The 19,303-nt window shown below is 43.6% G+C and overlaps 9 non-coding genes across 9 annotated transcripts; all 9 read left to right on the top strand.

Moving 5' to 3' along the window:
- Window positions 1–7,448: 7,448 nt before the first annotated feature.
- Window positions 7,449–7,530, top strand: trnas-aga (transfer RNA serine (anticodon AGA)). Its single transcript has one exon. It is a non-coding gene; the product is annotated as a tRNA-Ser (tRNA).
- Window positions 7,531–9,398: 1,868 nt separating this feature from the next.
- On the top strand, window positions 9,399–9,480 carry trnas-cga (transfer RNA serine (anticodon CGA)). The gene has a single exon. It is a non-coding gene; the product is annotated as a tRNA-Ser (tRNA).
- A 1,847-nt stretch (window positions 9,481–11,327) lies between these two features.
- Window positions 11,328–11,409, top strand: trnas-cga (transfer RNA serine (anticodon CGA)). The gene has a single exon. It is a non-coding gene; the product is annotated as a tRNA-Ser (tRNA).
- Window positions 11,410–13,277: 1,868 nt separating this feature from the next.
- On the top strand, window positions 13,278–13,359 carry trnas-aga (transfer RNA serine (anticodon AGA)). The gene has a single exon. It is a non-coding gene; the product is annotated as a tRNA-Ser (tRNA).
- Window positions 13,360–15,227: 1,868 nt separating this feature from the next.
- On the top strand, window positions 15,228–15,309 carry trnas-aga (transfer RNA serine (anticodon AGA)). The gene has a single exon. It is a non-coding gene; the product is annotated as a tRNA-Ser (tRNA).
- Window positions 15,310–16,891: 1,582 nt separating this feature from the next.
- On the top strand, window positions 16,892–16,963 carry trnad-guc (transfer RNA aspartic acid (anticodon GUC)). Its single transcript has one exon. It is a non-coding gene; the product is annotated as a tRNA-Asp (tRNA).
- A 216-nt stretch (window positions 16,964–17,179) lies between these two features.
- Window positions 17,180–17,261, top strand: trnas-aga (transfer RNA serine (anticodon AGA)). Its single transcript has one exon. It is a non-coding gene; the product is annotated as a tRNA-Ser (tRNA).
- A 1,582-nt stretch (window positions 17,262–18,843) lies between these two features.
- trnad-guc (transfer RNA aspartic acid (anticodon GUC)) lies at window positions 18,844–18,915 on the top strand. The gene has a single exon. It is a non-coding gene; the product is annotated as a tRNA-Asp (tRNA).
- A 216-nt stretch (window positions 18,916–19,131) lies between these two features.
- trnas-aga (transfer RNA serine (anticodon AGA)) lies at window positions 19,132–19,213 on the top strand. The gene has a single exon. It is a non-coding gene; the product is annotated as a tRNA-Ser (tRNA).
- Window positions 19,214–19,303: the final 90 nt, after the last annotated feature.

Raw genomic sequence — 19,303 nt, 5'->3', positions numbered from 1 at the left:
AGATGGGAGGTATTCAAGTTCCTGAGACTTTGGAACCGGTTCTGGGGGAGGTGGGACCAGAACTAAACCGGAAGGTCTGCACCTGGGCAGGACCCAAAACAATGTCCAAGGGGGAGTGTTTGCTAGTGTTATTGGGGAGGGTTTAAAGTAATATGGCAGGGCGACGGGAGACAGAGGGAAGTCGAATGGGCACAGAACGAAAGATTAAAAGTAAAGTTGGAGGGCAGAGAATCCCACTGCAAAAATCAAATAGGGCCACTTTACAGCCAAATTCTAAAGGGTCAAAATGTGCTACAATAACAAGCCTGAAGGCTCTGTGCCTCATTGTGAGGTGTATTCGTAATAAGGCGGATGAATTAACTGCACAAGCAGCAATTACTGAATATGATAAAATTGGCATGACGGAGACATAGCTCCAGGGTGACCAAGGCTGGGAATTCAACATTCAGGAAGCATAGGCAGAAATGAAAAGGTGTTGGGGTAGCGTTGCTGGTTAAAGAGGAAATTAAGGCAATAGTAAGGAACGACATTAGCTTGGAAGATGTGGAACATGTATCGGTGGTGCTGCGGAATACCAAAGGGAAGAAAACGCGAGAGGAGTTGTGTACAGATCAGCAAACAGTAGTAGTGAGGTTGGCGACAGCATCAAACACGAAATTTAGGGATGCGAGCCATAAAGATACAGCAGTTATCAAGGACGACCTTGCTCTAAATGTAGATTGGGCTAATAAAACAGGAAGCAATACGGTGGAGGAGGATTTCCTCGAGCGTATTAGGGATGGTTTTCTCGACCAATATGTCGAGGGACCATCTAGAGCGCTGGCCATCCTAGACTGGGTGGTGTGTAATGAGAAAGGACAAATTAGCAATCTTGTTGTGCGAGGCCCCTTGGGATGAGTGGCCATAATAAGGTAGAATTCTTTATTAAGGTGGCGAGTGCCACAGTTAATTCAGAGACTTGGGTCCTGAACTTAAGGAAAGGTAACTTCGATGATATGAGACGTGAATTGGCTAGAATAGACTGGCGAATGATACTTAAAGGGTTGACGGTGGATAGGAAATGGCAAACATTTAAAGATCACATAGACGAACTTCAACAATTGTATTTCCCTGTCTGGAGTAAAAATAAAACTGGGAAGGTGGCTCAACAGTAGCTAACAAGGGAAATTAAGGATAGTGCAAGGAAGAGGCATATAAATTGGCCAGAAAAAGACGCAACCTGAGGACTGGGAGACATTTAGAATTCAGCAGAGGAGGACAAAGGGTTTAATTAGAAGGGGGAAATTGGATTATGAGAGGAAGCTTGTTGGAAACATAATAAAGTTCTATAGATATGTGAAGACAAAAAGATTAGAGAAGACAAACGTAGGTCCCTTGCAATCATATTCAGGTGAATTTATAATGGGGAACAAAGAAATGGTAGACCAGTTGAACAATTACTTTGGTTCTGTCTTCACGAAGGAAGACACGCATAACCTTCGAAAAATACTAGGGCACCAAGGATCTAGCGAGAAGGAGGAACTGAAGCAAATCCTTATCAGTCAGGTAATTGTGTTAGGGAAATTGATGGAATTGAAGACCGATAAATCCCCGGGGCCTGATAGTCTGCATTGGAAAGTACTTGAGGAAGTGGCCCTAGAAATAGCGGATTCATTGGTGATCATTTTCCAACAGTCCATGGACTCTAAATCAGTTCGTATGGACTGGAGATTAGCTAATGTAACACCACATTTTAAAAAAGGAGGGAGATAGAAAATGGATAATTATAGACCGGTTAGCCTGACATCAGTAGTGGGGAAAATGTAGGAATCAATTATTAAAGATGAAATAGCAGTGCATTTGGAAAGCAGTGACAGGATCGGTCCAAGCTGCATGAATTTATGAAAGGGAAATCAAGCTTGACAAATCTTCTGGAATTTATTGAGGATGTAACTAGTATAGTGGACAAGGGGAACCAGTGCATGTGGTGTAATTACTTTCAAAAGGCTTTCAACAAATTCCCACTCACGTATTGGTGTGCATAGTATTGGGAGTAATGTACTGACGTGGATAGAGAACTGGTTGGCAGACAGGAAGCAGAGAGTCGGGATAAACGGGTCCTTTTCAGAAAAGCAGGCAGTGACTAGTGGGGTGCCGCAGGGCTCAGTGCTCGGACCCCAGCTATTTACAATATACATGAATGATTTCGATGAAGGAATTGAGTGTAATATCTTCAAGTTTACAGATGATACTAACAGGGTGGCGGTGTGAGCTGTGAGGAGGACGCTAAGAGGCTGCAGGGTGACTTGGACAGGTTAGGTTAGTGGGCAAATGCATGGCAGATGCAGTATAATGTGGATAAATGAGAGGTTATTCAATTTGGTGGCAAAAACACGAAGGCAGAATATTATCTGTATGGCGGCAGTTTAGGAAAAGGGGAGGTGCAATGGGAGCTGCGTGTCGTGGTACACCAGTCATTGAAAGTTGACATGCAGTTGCAGCAGGCGGTGAAGAAGGCAAATGGTATGTTGACCTTTATAGCTAGGGGTTTTGGGTATAGGAGAACTGAGGTCTTACTGCTGTTGTGCAGGGCCTTTGTGAGACCTTACCTGGAATATTGTGTTCAGTTTTGGTCTCGTAATCTGAGGAAGGACTTTCTTGCTATTGAGGGAGTGCAGCGAAGTTTCACAATACTGATTCCCGGGATGACAGGACTGACATATGAGGAGAGACTGGATCGACTGGGCTTGTAGTCACTGGAGTTTAGAAGTAAGAGAGAGGATCTCATAGAAACATAAAAAATTCTGACGGGACTTTACAGGTTAGATGCAGCAAGAACGTTCCCGATGTTGGGGAAGTCCAGAATTAGGGGACACAGTCTAAGGATAAGGGGCAGGCCATTTAGGATCGAAGTGAGGAGAAACTTCTTCACTCAGAGAGTTGTTAACCTGTGGAATTCCCTATCGCAGAGAGTTGTTGATGCCAGTTCATTGGCTATATTCAAGAGGGCGTTAGATATGGCCATGAAGGCTAAAGGCATCAAGAGGTATGGAGAGAAAGCAGGAAAGGGGTACTGAGCTGAATGATCAGCCATGATCTTATTGAATGGTGGTGCAGACTCGAAAGCCCGAATGGCCTACTCCTGCACATATTTTCTATGTTTCTCTGTTTGTCCCTATCTCTCAATCTGTCTCTTACTTTCTCACGGTGTCAAAGTTCTGCTCCAATGGGATTCTCTCAGTCTCCCTGTCTATTTGGCTCTCTCTTTCCCATCATCCCTCTCTGTCTGACTGTCTCTCTCTATCTGTCTATGTCTCTGCCTGCTGTCTTTCTTTGCTCTGTCTCTAACCTGCTGAGTATTTCCATCATTTTCTCTTTTAGTCTCTATCTCTCTTTCTCGATCAGTCTCTCTCCTTGTCACTGTCTTTATCATTGTCTTTCTCTCACTCTTTCCCTCTCTCTCTGAATAGATCACACACACACATCTCTGTATATGTATGTATTTGAGTCTTTTTCACACTCAGTCTGCCACTGCTTCATTGTCTCACACTTTCTGTCTCTCGTTGTCTCTATCTCGCTCTCTGTCTCTCCCTGCTGTCGGACTAGAAATCCATTGGGATTTTCCCACGCAGATTCGAATCCTGCCAACTACGATTCTCAGCATTTTTCATTCCTTTGCACAATTTAACCAGTTCTCTGCCAAACTGATCATGAGATAAATGGAATAACGTCCCACACCTTTCAACACTGACATTTGTTTCTCATTTTTATTAATCTGCAATATTCACGATACATCCGTTTAAAACATCGCAAAAATCAGTCAAAGTTGCGACAGTGATTCAGCCTGTCTATCCCTCGAGATGTCTCAGGCATCTGTGCATGCCCGTTGGTGCGTGTAAATTTTTGGTTATGTGTGTGTGTGTCTCTGTGTCTGTCTATCTCTATTTTTGTCTCTCCATATGTGCAACTGTCTGTGGAAATCATCACCATGAATTTGGTATGTCCTGGAACTTATAAAAAAGACTTGGGGAAAATAATACGGTTGTGAACTTTTGTATCGGCTTTGGTTCAGTGGCAGCATTCTCGACTGAATCAGGAGTTTGTGTGTTCAAGTCGCACTCCTTGGACTTGAGCATATCATCTTGGCTAACACTCAAGTGCAGCACTTGGGGAATTTTGCAATGTTGAAGCTGTTGACTTTCGGATGAAATGTTAAATTGGAGCTCCGTCTGCACCCTCGGGTGGATATGAAAGGTCCCAGAGCATTACTCGAAACAGAGTAGGAGAGTTGCCCTCGTGTCAATATTCCCAAAAATGTTCGTAAATGCTCACTAAAAGACTATGTGCATGTGTTTGTATGTGGGGTTGGGGTTGAAGCCCAGTTTGTCACAGAGACAGAATCCAAGCTCTCACAGGGCCAGGATAACCGAGTGGTTATGTCGTTGGCCTTAAACTTCAAAGGGTTTTCCACCGTGGGTTCTTCCCCACTCCTGGTTTCTATTTATTTTAAAACAGATTTCCTCCCATTCTGATCAGTGATGTCCGATTTTCATCGGTTGAATCAACAATTTTCTGTAACTATGTGTCACTCTGAACCGATAATGAAATGAAATTGTGAAATGTATCTGTGTCGCTCGGTCTCTGCCTCTCTCTCTCCACAGAGCTGTGTATGTGTTTGTATGTCTGAGTCTTTGTCTCTCTCAGTCTGACTCACTCTGTCTGTCCCTGTTTCTCCGTTTGTCTCAGTCTCTCAATCTGTCTCTTTCTCACGGTGCCCACGTCTGTTCCAATGGGATTCTCTCAGATTCTTTGTCTGACTGGCTCTCTCTTTCCCATCATTTCGGTCTGTCCATTTCTTTGCCTGTCTCTGTTAGTCCCTGCCTCTAACCTGAGAAGTATTTCCATCATTTTCTGTTTTAGTCTCTATCTCTTTCTCTCTATCTGTCTCTCTCCTTGTCACTGTCTTTATCATTGTCTTTCTCTCACTCTTTCCCTTTCTCTCTTAATAGATCAAACACACAAATCTCTGTCTCTGTATGTGTTTGAGTCTTTTTCTCACCCAATCTGCCTCTCCTTCTCAGTCTCACACTTTCTGTCTCTCGTTGTCTCTATCTCGGTGTCTGTCTCTCCCTGTTTGTCGGTTTGTCTCTGTCTCTCAATGTGTCTGTCGACTTCTCATGGTGTCCAGTTCTGTTCACAGCTCGATTCCTGCTCCGACAGAGCAGATGTCCATCAGTTCCTCGTTAGTATAGTGGTAAATATCCCCGCCTGTCACGCGGGAGACCGGGGTTCCCCGACGGGGAGGCAGATGTTTCAAAATGTTGATTTTTACTTCTGTTTCTTGGTAGATACATATTAAAAATTCCAGAGCGAAATCGAACTGTGAAAATACAGGTAGAGGAGTTTGCCTCTTCCAGATTTTTAGCAAACGGAGACTTTTTCAGGATTCTTCGGCCGTCTGCTGCACAGAGATGGATGACTGAGTTTTTTCTGAGTAACGTTTAAAAAGCCAGCAACGCAGTAGTCGTGGCCGAGTGGTTAAGGCGATGGACTAGAAATCCATTGGGATTTTCCCGCTCAAGTTCGAATCCTGTCGACTACGATTCTCAGCATTTTTCATTCCATTTCACAATTAAACCAGTTCTCCACCAAACTGATCATGTGATAATTGGAATAACGTCCCACACCTTTCAACACTGACATTTGTTCTCATTTTTATTAATCTGCAATATTCACGATACATCCGATTAAAAAGTCGCCACAATCAGTCAAAGTTGCGACAGTGATTCAGCCTGTCTATCCCTCGAGATGTCTAAGGCATCTGTGCATGCCCGTTGGTGCGTGTAAATTTTTGGTTATGTGTGTCTCTGTGTCTGTCTATCTCTATTTTTGTCTCTGTGTATGTGCAACTGTCTGTGGAAATCATCACCATGAATTTGGTATGTCCTGGAACTTACAAAAAAGACTTGGGGAAAATAATACGGTTGTGAACTTTTGTATCGGCTTTGCTTCAGTGGCAGCATTCTCGACTGAATCAGGAGTTTGTGTGTTCAAGTCGCACTCCTTGGACTTGAGCATATCATCTTGGCTAATACTCAAGTGCAGCACTTGGGGAATTTTGCAATGTTTAAGCTGTTGACTTTCGGATAAAATGTTAAATTGAAGCTCCGTCTGCACCCTCGGGTGGATATGAAAGGTCCCAGAGCATTACTCGAAACAGAGTAGGAGAGTTGCCCCCGTGTAAATATTACTAAAAATGTTCGTAAATGCTCACTAAAAGACTATGTGCATGTGTTTGTATGTGGTGTTGGGGTTGAAGCCCAGTTTGTCACAGAGACAGAATCCAAGCTCTCACAGGGCCAGGATAACCGAGTGGTTATGTCGTTGGCCTTAACTTCAAAGGGTTTTCCACCGTGGGTTCTTCCCCACTCATGGTTTCTATTTATTTTAACACAGATGTCCTCCCATTCTGATCAGTGATGTCCGATTTTCATCGGTTGAATCAACAATTTTCTGTAACTATGTGTCACTCTGAACCGATAATGAAATGAAATTGTGAAATGTATCTGTGTCGCTCGGTCTCTGCCTCTCTCTCTCTCTCCACAGAGCTGTGTATGTGTTTGTATGTCTGAGTCTTTGTCTCTCTCAGTCTGACTCACTCTGTCTGTCCCTGGTTCACCGTTTGTCTCAAGTCTCTCAATCTGTCTCTTTCTCACGGTGCCCACGTCTGTTCCAATGGGATTCTCTCAGATTCTTTGTCTGACTGGCTCTCTCGTTCCCATCATTTCGGTCTGTCCATTTCTTTGCCTGTCTCTGTTAGTCCCTGCCTCTAACCTGAGAAGTATTTCCATCATTTTCTGTTTTAGTCTCTATCTCTTTCTCTCTATCTGTCTCTCTCCTTGTCACTGTCTTTATCATTGTCTTTCTCTCACTCTTTCCCTTTCTCTCTTAATAGATCAAACACACAAATCTCTGTCTCTGTATGTGTTTGAGTCTTTTTCTCACCCAATCTGCCTCTCCTTCTCAGTCTCACACTTTCTGTCTCTCGTTGTCTCTATCTCGGTGTCTGTCTCTCCCTGTTTGTCGGTTTGTCTCTGTTTCTCAATGTGTCTGTCGACTTCTGATGGTGTCCAGTTCTGTTCACAGCTCGATTCCTGCTCCGACAGAGCAGCTATCCCTCAGTTCATCGTTAGTACAGTGGTGAGTATCCCCGCCTGTCACGCGGGAGACCGGGGTTCAATACCCGACGGGGAGACAGATGTTTCAAAAAGTTGATTTTTACTTCTGTGTCTTGGTAGATACATATTAAAAAATCCAGAGCGAAATCGAACAGTGAAAATACAGGGAGAGGTGTTTGCCTCTTCCAGATTTTTAGCAAACGGAGACTTTTTCACGATTCTTTGGCCGTCTGCTGCACAGAGATGGATGACTGAGTTTTTATGAGTAACGTTTAAAAAGCCAGCGACACAGTAGTCGTGGCCGAGTGGTTAAGGCGATGGACTAGAAATCCATTGGGATTTTCCCGCGCAGGTTCGAATCCTGCCGACTACGATTCTCAGCATTTTTCATTCCATTTCACAATTTAACCAGTTCTCTCCCAAACTGATCATGTGATAATTGGAATAACGTCCCACACCTTTCAACACTGACATTTGTTCTCATTTTTATTAATCTGCAATATTCACGATACATCCGATTAAAAAATCGCAACAATCAGTCAAAGTTGCGACAGTGATTCAGCCTGTCTATTCCTCGAAATGTCTCAGGCATCTGTGCATGCTCGTTGGTGCGTGTAAATTTTTGGTTATGTCTGTCTCTGTGTCTGTCTATCTCTATTTTTGTCTCTGTGTATGTGCAACTGTCTGTGGAAATCATCATATGAATTTGGTATGCCCTGGAACTTATGAAAAAGACTTGGGGAAAATAATACGGTTGTGAACTTTTGTATCGGCTTTGGTTCAGTGGCAGCATTCTCGACTGAATCAGGAGTTTGTGTGTTCAAGTCGCACTCCTTGGACTTGAGCATATCATCTTGGCTAACACTCAAGTGCAGCACTTGGGGAATTTTGCAATGTTGAAGCTGTTGACTTTCGGATGAAATGTTAAATTGAAGCTCCGTCTGCACCCTCGGGTGGATATGAAAGGTCCCAGAGCATTACTCGAAACAGAGTAGGAGAGTAGCCCCCGTGTAAATATTACTAAAAATGTTCGTAAATGCTCACTAAAAGACTATGTGCATGTGTTTGTATGTGGTGTTGGGGTTGAAGCCCAGTTTGTCAAAGAGACAGAATCCAAGCTCTCACAGGGCCAGGATAACCGAGTGGTTATGTCGTTGGCCTTAACTTCAAAGGGTTTTCCACCGTGGGTTCTTCCCCACTCCTGGTTTCTATTTATTTTAACACAGATGTCCTCCCATTCTGATCAGTGATGTCCGATTTTCATCGGTTGAATCAACAATTTTCTGTAACTATGTGTCACTCTGAACCGATAATGAAATGAAATTGTGAAATGTATCTGTGTCGCTCGGTCTCTGCCTCTCTCTCTCTCTCCACAGAGCTGTGTATGTTGTTTGTATGTCTGAGTCTTTGTCTCTCTCAGTCTGACTCACTCTGTCTGTCCCTGTTTCTCCGTTTGTCTCAGTCTCTCAATCTGTCTCTTTCTAACGGTGCCCACGTCTGTTCCAATGGGATTCTCTCAGATTCTTTGTCTGACTGGCTCTCTCTTTCCCATCATTTCGGTCTGTCCATTTCTTTGCCTGTCTCTGTTAGTCCCTGCCTCTAACCTGAGAAGTATTTCCATCATTTTCTGTTTTAGTCTCTATCTCTTTCTCTCTATCTGTCTCTCTCCTTGTCACTGTCTTTATCATTGTCTTTCTCTCACTCTTTCCCTTTCTCTCTTAATAGATCAAACACACAAATCTCTGTCTCTGTATGTGTTTGAGTCTTTTTCTCACCCAATCTGCCTCTCCTTCTCAGTCTCACACTTTCTGTCTCTCGTTGTCTCTATCTCGGTGTCTGTCTCTCCCTGTTTGTCGGTTTGTCTCTGTCTCTCAATGTGTCTGTCGACTTCTCATGGTGTCCAGTTCGGTTCACAGCTCGATTCCGGCTCCGACAGAGCAGCTATCTGTCAGTTCCTCGTTAGTATAGTGGTGAGTATCCCCGCCTGTCACGCGGGATACCGGGGTTCAATTCCCTGACGGGCAGGCAGATGTTTCAAAATGTTGATTTTTACTTCTGTTTCTTGGTAGATACATATTAAAAATTCCAGAGCGAAATCGAACTGTGAAAATACAGGTAGAGGAGTTTGCCTCTTCCAGATTTTTAGCAAACGGAGACTTTTTCAGGATTCTTTGGCCGTCTGCTGCACAGAGATGGATGACTGAGTTTTTTCTGAGTAACGTTTAAAAAACCAGCGACGCAGTAGTCGTGGCCGAGTGGTTAAGGCGATGGACTCGAAATCCATTGGGATTTTCCCGCGCAGGTTCGAATCCTGCCGACTACGATTCTCAGCACTTTTCATTCCATTTCACAATTTAACCAGTTCTCTACCAAACTGATCATGTAATAATTGGAACACTGACATTTGTTCTCATTTTTATTAATCTGCAATATTCACGATACATCCGATTAAAAAATCGCAACAATCAGTCAAAGTTGCGACAGTGATTCAGCCTGTCTATCCCTCGAGATGTCTAAGGCATCTGTGCATGCCCGTTGGTGCGTGTAAATTTTTGGTTATGTGTGTCTCTGTGTCTGTCTATCTCTATTTTTGCTCTGTGTATGTGCAACTGTCTGTGGAAATCATCACCATGAATTTGGAATGTCCTGGAACTTATAAAAAAGACTTGGGGAAAATAATACGGTTGTGAACTTTTGTATCGGCTTTGGTTCAGTGGCAGCATTCTCGACTGAATCAGGAGTTTGTGTGTTCAAGTCGCACTCCTTGGACTTGAGCATATCATCTTGGCTAACACTCAAGTGCAGCACTTGGGGAATTTTGCAATGTTGAAGCTGTTGACTTTCGGATGAAATGTTAAATTGAAGCTCTGTCTGCACCCTCGGGTGGATATGAAAGGTCCCAGAGCATTACTCGAAACAGAGTAGGAGAGTTGCCCCCGTGTAAATATTACTAAAAATGTTCGTAAATGCTCACTAAAAGACTATGTGCATGTGTTTGTATGTGGGGTTGGGGTTGAAGCCCAGTTTGTCACAGAGACAGAATCCAAATTCTCACAGGGCCAGGATAACCGAGTGGTTATGTCGTTGGCCTTAACTTCAAAGGGTTTTCAACCGTGGGTTCTTCCCCACTCCTGGTTTCTATTTATTTTAACACAAATTTCCTCCCATTCTGATCAGTGATGTCCGATTTTCATCGGTTGAATCAACAATTTTCTGTAACTATGTGTCACTCTGAACCGATAATGAAATGAAATTGTGAAATGTATCTGTGTCGCTCGGTCTCTGCCTCTCTCTCTCTCTACACAGAGCTGTGTATGTGTTTGTATGTCTGAGTCTTTGTCTCTCTCAGTCTGACTCACTCTGTCTGTCCCTGTTTCTCCGTTTGTCTCAGTCTCTCAATCTGTCTCTTTCTCACGGTGCCCACGTCTGTTCCAATGGGATTCTCTCAGATTCTTTGTCTGACTGGCTCTCTCTTTCCCATCATTTCGGTCTGTCCATTTCTTTGCCTGTCTCTGTTAGTCCCTGCCTCTAACCTGAGAAGTATTTCCATCATTTTCTGTTTTAGTCTCTATCTCTTTCTCTCTATCTGTCTCTCTCCTTGTCACTGTCTTTATCATTGCCTTTCTCTCACTCTTTCCCTTTCTCTCTTAATAGATCAAACACACAAATCTCTGTCTCTGTATGTGTTTGAGTCTTTTTCTCACCCAATCTGCCTCTCCTTCTCAGTCTCACACTTTCTGTCTCTCGTTGTCTCTATCTCGGTGTCTGTCTCTCCCTGTTTGTCGGTTTGTCTCTGTCTCTGAATGTGTCTGTCGACTTCTCATGGTGTCCAGTTCTGTTCACAGCTCGATTCCTGCTCCGACAGATTAATTGCCCGTCAGTTCCTCGTTACTAAAGTGGTGAATATCCCTGCCTGTCACGCGGGAGACCGGGGTTCAATTCCCCGACGGGGAAGCAGATGTTTCAAAATGTTGATTTTTACTTCTGTTTCTTGGCAGATACATATTAAAAATTCCAGAGCGAAATCGAACTGTGAAAATACAGGTAGAGGAGTTTGCCTATTCCAGATTTTTAGCAAACGGAGACTTTTTCAGGATTCTTTGGCCGTCTGCTGCACAGAGATGGATGACTGAGTTTTTTCTGAGTAACATTTAAAAAGCCAGCGACACAGTAGTCGTGGCCGAGTGGTGAAGGCGATGGACTCGAAATCCATTGGGATTTTCCCGCGTAGGTTCGAATCCTGCCGACTACGATTCTCAGCATTTTTCATTCCATTTCACAATTTAACCAGTTCTCTACCAAACTGATCATGTGATAATTGGAATAACGTCCCACACCTTTCAACACTGACATTTGTTCTCATTTTTATTAATCTGCAATATTCACGATACATCCGATTAAAAAATCGCAACAATCAGTCAAAGTTGCGACAGTGATTCAGACTGTCTATCCCTCGAGATGTCTAAGGCAGCTCTGCATGCCCGTTGGTGCGTGTAAATTTTTGGTTATGTGTGTCTCTGTGTCTGTCTATCTCTATTTTTGTCTCTGTGTATGTGCAACTGTCTGTGGAAATCATCACCATGAATTTGGTATGTCCTGGAACTTACAAAAAAGACTTGGGGAAAATAATACGGTTGTGAACTTTTGTATCGGCTTTGGTTCAGTGGCAGCATTCTCGACTGAATCAGGAGTTTGTGTGTTCAAGTCGCACTCCTTGGACTTGAGCATATCATCTTGGCTAACAATCAAGTGCAGCACTTGGGGAATTTTGCAATGTTGAAGCTGTTGAATTTCGGATGAAATGTTAAATTGAAGCTCCGTCTGCACCCTCGGGTGGATATGAAAGGTCCCAGAGCATTACTCGAAACAGAGTAGGAGAGTTGCCCTCGTGTCAATATTCCTAAAAATGTTCGTAAATGCTCACTAAAAGACTATGTGCATGTGTTTGTATGTGGGGTTGGGGTTGAAGCCCAGTTTGTCACAGAGAAAGAATCCAAGCTCTCACAGGGCCAGGATAACCGAGTGGTTATGTCGTTGGCCTTAAACTTCAAAGGGTTTTCCACCGTGGGTTCTTTCCCACTCCTGGTTTCTATTTATTTTAACACAGATTTCCTCCCATTCTGATCAGTGATGTCCGATTTTCATCGGTTGAATCAACAATTTTCTGTAACTATGTGTCACTCTGAACCGATAATGAAATGAAATTGTGAAATGTATCTGTGTCGCTCGGTCTCTGCCTCTCTCTCTCTCTCCACAGAGCTGTGTATGTGTTTGTATGTCTGAGTCTTTGTCTCTCTCAGTCTGACTCACTCTGTCTGTCCCTGTTTCTCCGTTTGTCTCAGTCTCTCAATCTGTCTCTTTCTAACGGTGCCCACGTCTGTTCCAATGGGATTCTCTCAGATTCTTTGTCTGACTGGCTCTCTCTTTCCCATCATTTCGGTCTGTCCATTTCTTTGCCTGTCTCTGTTAGTCCCTGCCTCTAACCTGAGAAGTATTTCCATCATTTTCTGTTTTAGTCTCTATCTCTTTCTCTCTATCTGTCTCTCTCCTTGTCACTGTCTTTATCATTGTCTTTCTCTCACTCTTTCCCTTTCTCTCTTAATAGATCAAACACACAAATCTCTGTCTCTGTATGTGTTTGAGTCTTTTTCTCACCCAATCTGCCTCTCCTTCTCAGTCTCACACTTTCTGTCTCTCGTTGTCTCTATCTCGGTGTCTGTCTCTCCCTGTTTGTCGGTTTGTCTCTGTCTCTCAATGTGTCTGTCGACTTCTCATGGTGTCCAGTTCTGTTCACAGCTCGATTCCGGCTCCGACAGAGCAGCTATCCGTCAGTTCCTCGTTAGTATAGTGTGAGTATCCCCGCCTGTCACGCGGGATACCGGGGTTCAATTCCCCGACGGGGAGGCAGATGTTTCAAAATGTTGATTTTTACTTCTGTTTCTTGGCAGATACATATTAAAAATTCCAGAGCGAAATCGAACTGTGAAAATGCAGGTGGAGGAGTTTGCCGATTCCAGATTTTTAGCAAACGGAGTCTTTTTCAGGATTCTTTGGCCGTCTGCTGCACAGAGATGGATGACTGAGTTTTTTCTGAGTAACGTTTAAAAAGGCAGCGACACAGTAGTCGTGGCCGAGTGGTTAAGGCGATGGACTAGAAATCCATTGGGATTTTCCCGCGCAGGATCGAATCCTGCCGACTACGATTCTCAGCATTTTTCATTCCATTTCACAATTTAACCAGTTCTCGACCAAACTGATCATGTGATAATTGGAATAACGTCCCACACCTTTCAACACTGACATTTGTTCTCATTTTTATTAATCTGCAATATTCACGATACATCCGATTAAAAAATCGCAACAATCAGTCAAAGTTGCGACAGTGATTCAGCCTGTCGATCCCTCGAGATGTCTAAGGCAGCTCTGCATGCCCGTTGGTGCGTGTAAATTTTTGGTTATGTGTGTCTCTGTGTCTGTCTATCTCTATTTTTGTCTCTGTGTATGTGCAACTGTCTGTGGAAATCATCACCATGAATTTGGTATGTCCTGGAACTTACAAAAAAGACTTGGGGAAAATAATACGGTTGTGAACTTTTGTATCGGCTTTGGTTCAGTGGCAGCATTCTCGACTGAATCAGGAGTTTGTGTGTTCAAGTCGCACTCCTTGGACTTGAGCATATCATCTTGGCTAACACTCAAGTACAGCACTTGGGGAATTTTGCAATGTTGAAGCTGTTGACTTTCGGATGAAATGTTAAATTGAAGCTCCGTCTGCACCCTCGGGTGGATATGAAAGGTCCCAGAGCATTACTCGAAACAGAGTAGGAGAGTTGCCCTCGTGTCAATATTCCTAAAAATGTTCGTAAATGCTCACTAAAAGACTATGTGCATGTGTTTGTATGTGGGGTTGGGGTTGAAGCCCAGTTTGTCACAGAGACAGAATCCAACTCTCACAGGGCCAGGATAACCGAGTGGTTATGTCGTTGGCCTTAAACTTCAAAGGGTTTTCCACCGTGGGTTTTTCCCCACTCCTGGTTTCTATTTATTTTAACACAGATTTCCTCCCATTCTGATCAGTGATGTCCGATTTTCATCGGTTGAATCAACAATTTTCTGTAACTATGTGTCACTCTGAACCGATAATGAAATGAAATTGTGAAATGTATCTGTGTCGCTCGGTCTCTGCCTCTCTCTCTCTCTCCACAGAGCTGTGTATGTGTTTGTATTTCTGAGTCTTTGTCTCTCTCAGTCTGACTCACTCTGTCTGTCCCTGTTTCTCCGTTTGTCTCAGTCTCTCAATCTGTCTCTTTCTCACGGTGCCCACGTCTGTTCCAATGGGATTCTCTCAGATTCTTTGTCTGACTGGCTCTCTCTTTCCCATCATTTCGGTCTGTCCATTTCTTTGCCTGTCTCTGTTAGTCCCTGCCTCTAACCTGAGAAGTATTTCCATCATTTTCTGTTTTAGTCTCTATCTCTTTCTCTCTATCTGTCTCTCTCCTTGTCACTGTCTTTATCATTGTCTTTCTCTCACTCTTTCCCTTTCTCTCTTAATAGATCAAACACACAAATCTCTGTCTCTGTATGTGTTTGAGTCTTTTTCTCACCCAATCTGCCTCTCCTTCTCAGTCTCACACTTTCTGTCTCTCGTTGTCTCTATCTCGGTGTCTGTCTCTCCCTGTTTGTCGGTTTGTCTCTGTCTCTCAATGTGTCTGTCGACTTCTCATGGTGTCCAGTTCTGTTCACAGCTCGATTCCGGCTCCAACAGACCAGTTATCCGTCAGTTCCTCGTTAGTATAGTGGTGAGTATCCCCGCCTGTCACGCGGGATACAGGGGTTCAATTCCCCGACGTGGAGGCAGATGTTTCAAAATGTTGATTTTTACTTCTGTTTCTTGGTAGATACATATTAAAAATTCCAGAGCGAAATGGAACTGTGAAAATACAGGTCGAGGAGTTTGCCTCTTCCAGATTTTTAGCAAACGGAGACTTTTTCAGGATTCTTTGGCCGTCTGCTGCACAGAGATGGATGACTGAGTTTTTTCTGAGTAACGTTTAAAAAGCCAGCGACACAGTAGTCGTGGCCGAGTGGTTAAGGCGATGGACTAGAAATCCATTGGGATTTTCCTGCGCAGGTTCGAATCCTGCCGACTCCGATTCTCAGCATTTTTCATTCCATTTCACAATTTAACCAGTTCTCTACCAAACTGATCATGTGATAATTGGAATAACGTCCCACACCTTTCAACACTGACATTTGATCTCATTTTTATTAATCTGCAATATTCACGATACATCCGATTAAAAAATCGCAACAATCAGTCAAAGTTGCGACAGTGATTCAGCCTGTCTATCCCTCGAGATGTCTAAGGCAGCTGTGCATGCCCGTTGGTGCGTGTAAATTTTTGGTTATCTGTGTCTCTGTGTCTGTCTATCTCTATTTTTGTCTCTGTGTATGTGCAACTGTCTGTGGAAATCATCACCATGAATTTGGTATGTCCTGGAACTTATAAAAAAGACTTGGGGAAAATAATACGTTTGTGAACTTTTGTATCGGCTTTGGTTCAGTGGCAGCATTCTCGACTGAATCAGGAGTTTATGTGTTCAAGTCGCACTCCTTGGACTTGAGCATATCATCTTGGCTAACACTCAAGTGCAGCACTTGGGGAATTTTGCAATGTTGAAGCTGTTGACTTTCGGATGAAATGTTAAATTGAAGCTCCGTCTGCACCCTCGGGTGGATATGAAAGGTCCCAGAGCATTACTCGAAACAGAGTAGGAGAGTTGCCCTCGTGTAAATATTACTAAAAATGTTCGTAAATGCTCACTTAAAGACTATGTGCATGTGTTTGTATGTGGTGTTGGGGTTGAAGCCCAGTTTGTCACAGAGACAGAATCCAAGCTCTCACAGGGCCAGGATAACCGAGTGGTTATGTCGTTGGCCTTAAACTTCAAAGGGTTTTCCACCGTGGGTTCTTCCCCACTCCTGGTTTCTATTTATTTTAACACAGATTTCCTCCCATTCTGATCAGTGATGTCCGATTTTCATCGGTTGAATCAACAATTTTCTGTAACTATGTGTCACTCTGAACCGATAATGAAATGAAATTGTGAAATGTATCTGTGTCGCTCGGTCTCTGCCTCTCTCTCTCTCTCCACAGAGCTGTGTATGTGTTTGTATGTCTGAGTCTTTGTCTCTCTCAGTCTGACTCACTCTGTCTGTCCCTGGTTCTCCGTTTGTCTCAAGTCTCTCAATCTGTCTCTTTCTCACGGTGCCCACGTCTGTTCCAATGGGATTCTCTCAGATTCTTTGTCTGACTGGCTCTCTCTTTCCCATCATTTCGGTCTGTCCATTTCTTTGCCTGTCTCTGTTAGTCCCTGCATCTAACCTGAGAAGTATTTCCATCATTTTCTGTTTTAGTCTCTATCTCTTTCTCTCTATCTGTCTCTCTCCTTGTCACTGTCTTTATCATTGCCTTTCTCTCACTCTTTCCCTTTCTCTCTTAATAGATCAAACACACAAATCTCTGTCTCTGTATGTGTTTGAGTCTTTTTCTCACCCAATCTGCCTCTCCTTCTCAGTCTCACACTTTCTGTCTCTCGTTGTCTCTATCTCGGTGTCTGTCTCTCCCTGTTTGTCGGTTTGTCTCTGTCTCTCAATGTGTCTGTCGACTTCTCATGGTGTCCAGTTCTGTTCACAGCTCGATTCCTGCTCCGACAGAGTAATTGCCCGTCAGTTCCTCGTTAGTATAGTGGTGAGCATCCCCGCCTGTCACGCGGGAGACCGGGGTTCAATTCCCCGACGGGGAGGCAGATGTTTCAAATTGTTGATTTTTACTTCTGTTTCTTGGCAGATACATATTAAAAATTCCATGGCGAAATCGAACTGTGAAAATACAGGTAGAGGAGTTTGCCTCTTCCAGATTTTTAGCAAACGGAGACTTTTTCAGGATTCTTTGGCCGTCTGCTGCACAGAGATGGATGACTGAGTTTTTTCTGAGTAACGTTTAAAAAGCCAGCGACACAGTAGTCGTGGCCGAGTGGTCAAGGCGATGGACTAGAAATCCATTGGGATTTTCCTGCGCAGGTTCGAATCCTGCCGACTCCGATTCTCAGCATTTTTCATTCCATTTCACAATTTAACCAGTTCTCTACCAAACTGATCATGTGATAATTGGAATAACGTCCCACACCTTTCAACACTGACATTTGATCTCATTTTTATTAATCTGCAATATTCACGATACATCCGATTAAAAATTCGCAACAATCAGTCAAAGTTGCGACAGTGATTCAGCCTGTCTATCCCTCGAGATGTCTAAGGCAGCTGTGCATGCCCGTTGGTGCGTGTAAATTTTTGGTTATCTGTGTCTCTGTGTCTGTCTATCTCTATTTTTGTCTCTGTGTATGTGCAACTGTCTGTGGAAATCATCACCATGAATTTGGTATGTCCTGGAACTTATAAAAAAGACTTGGGGAAAATAATACGTTTGTGAACTTTTGTATCGGCTTTGGTTCAGTGGCAGCATTCTCGACTGAATCAGGAGTTTATGTGTTCAAGTCGCACTCCTTGGACTTGAGCATATCATCTTGGCTAACACTCAAGTGCAGCACTTGGGGAATTTTGCAATGTTGAAGCTGTTGAATTTCGGATGAAATGTTAAATTGAAGCTCCGTCTGCACCCTCGGGTGGATATGAAAGGTCCCAGAGCATTACTCGAAACAGAGTAGGAGAGTTGCCCTCGTGTAAATATTACTAAAAATGTTCGTAAATGCTCACTTAAAGACTATGTGCATGTGTTTGTATGTGGTGTTGGGGTTGAAGCCCAGTTTGTCACAGAGACAGAATCCAAGCTCTCACAGGGCCAGGATAACCGAGTGGTTATGTCGTTGGCCTTAAACTTCAAAGGGTTTTCCACCGTGGGTTCTTCCCCACTCCTGGTTTCTATTTATTTTAACACAGATTTCCTCCCATTCTGATCAGTGATGTCCGATTTTCATCGGTTGAATCAACAATTTTCTGTAACTATGTGTCACTCTGAACCGATAATGAAATGAAATTGTGAAATGTATCTGTGTCGCTCGGTCTCTGCCTCTCTCTCTCTCTCCACAGAGCTGTGTATGTGTTTGTATGTCTGAGTCTTTGTCTCTCTCAGTCTGACTCACTCTGTCTGTCCCTGGTTCTCCGTTTGTCTCAAGTCTCTCAATCTGTCTCTTTCTCACGGTGCCCACGTCTGTTCCAATGGGATTCTCTCAGATTCTTTGTCTGACTGGCTCTCTCTTTCCCATCATTTCGGTCTGTCCATTTCTTTGCCTGTCTCTGTTAGTCCCTGCATCTAACCTGAGAAGTATTTCCATCATTTTCTGTTTTAGTCTCTATCTCTTTCTCTCTATCTGTCTCTCTCCTTGTCACTGTCTTTATCATTGCCTTTCTCTCACTCTTTCCCTTTCTCTCTTAATAGATCAAACACACAAATCTCTGTCTCTGTATGTGTTTGAGTCTTTTTCTCACCCAATCTGCCTCTCCTTCTCAGTCTCACACTTTCTGTCTCTCGTTGTCTCTATCTCGGTGTCTGTCTCTCCCTGTTTGTCGGTTTGTCTCTGTCTCTCAATGTGTCTGTCGACTTCTCATGGTGTCCAGTTCTGTTCACAGCTCGATTCCTGCTCCGACAGAGTAATTGCCCGTCAGTTCCTCGTTAGTATAGTGGTGAGCATCCCCGCCTGTCACGCGGGAGACCGGGGTTCAATTCCCCGACGGGGAGGCAGATGTTTCAAATTGTTGATTTTTACTTCTGTTTCTTGGCAGATACATATTAAAAATTCCATGGCGAAATCGAACTGTGAAAATACAGGGAGAGGAGTTTGCCTCTTCCAGATTTTTAGCAAACGGAGACTTTTTCAGGATTCTTTGGCCGTCTGCTGCACAGAGATGGATGACTGAGTTTTTTCTGAGTAACGTTTAAAAAGCCAGCGACACAGTAGTCGTGGCCGAGTGGTCAAGGCGATGGACTAGAAATCCATTGGGATTTTCCTGCGCAGGTTCGAATCCTGCCGACTCCGATTCTCAGCATTTTTCATTCCATTTCACAATTTAACCAGTTCTCGACCAAACTGATCATGTGATAATTGGAATAACGTCCCACACCTTTC

This window comes from Pristiophorus japonicus, chromosome 23, assembly GCF_044704955.1.
Source record: "Pristiophorus japonicus isolate sPriJap1 chromosome 23, sPriJap1.hap1, whole genome shotgun sequence".
Lineage (NCBI taxonomy): Eukaryota > Metazoa > Chordata > Chondrichthyes > Pristiophoridae > Pristiophorus > Pristiophorus japonicus.
This window is presented reverse-complemented; position numbering and strand designations above follow the sequence as displayed.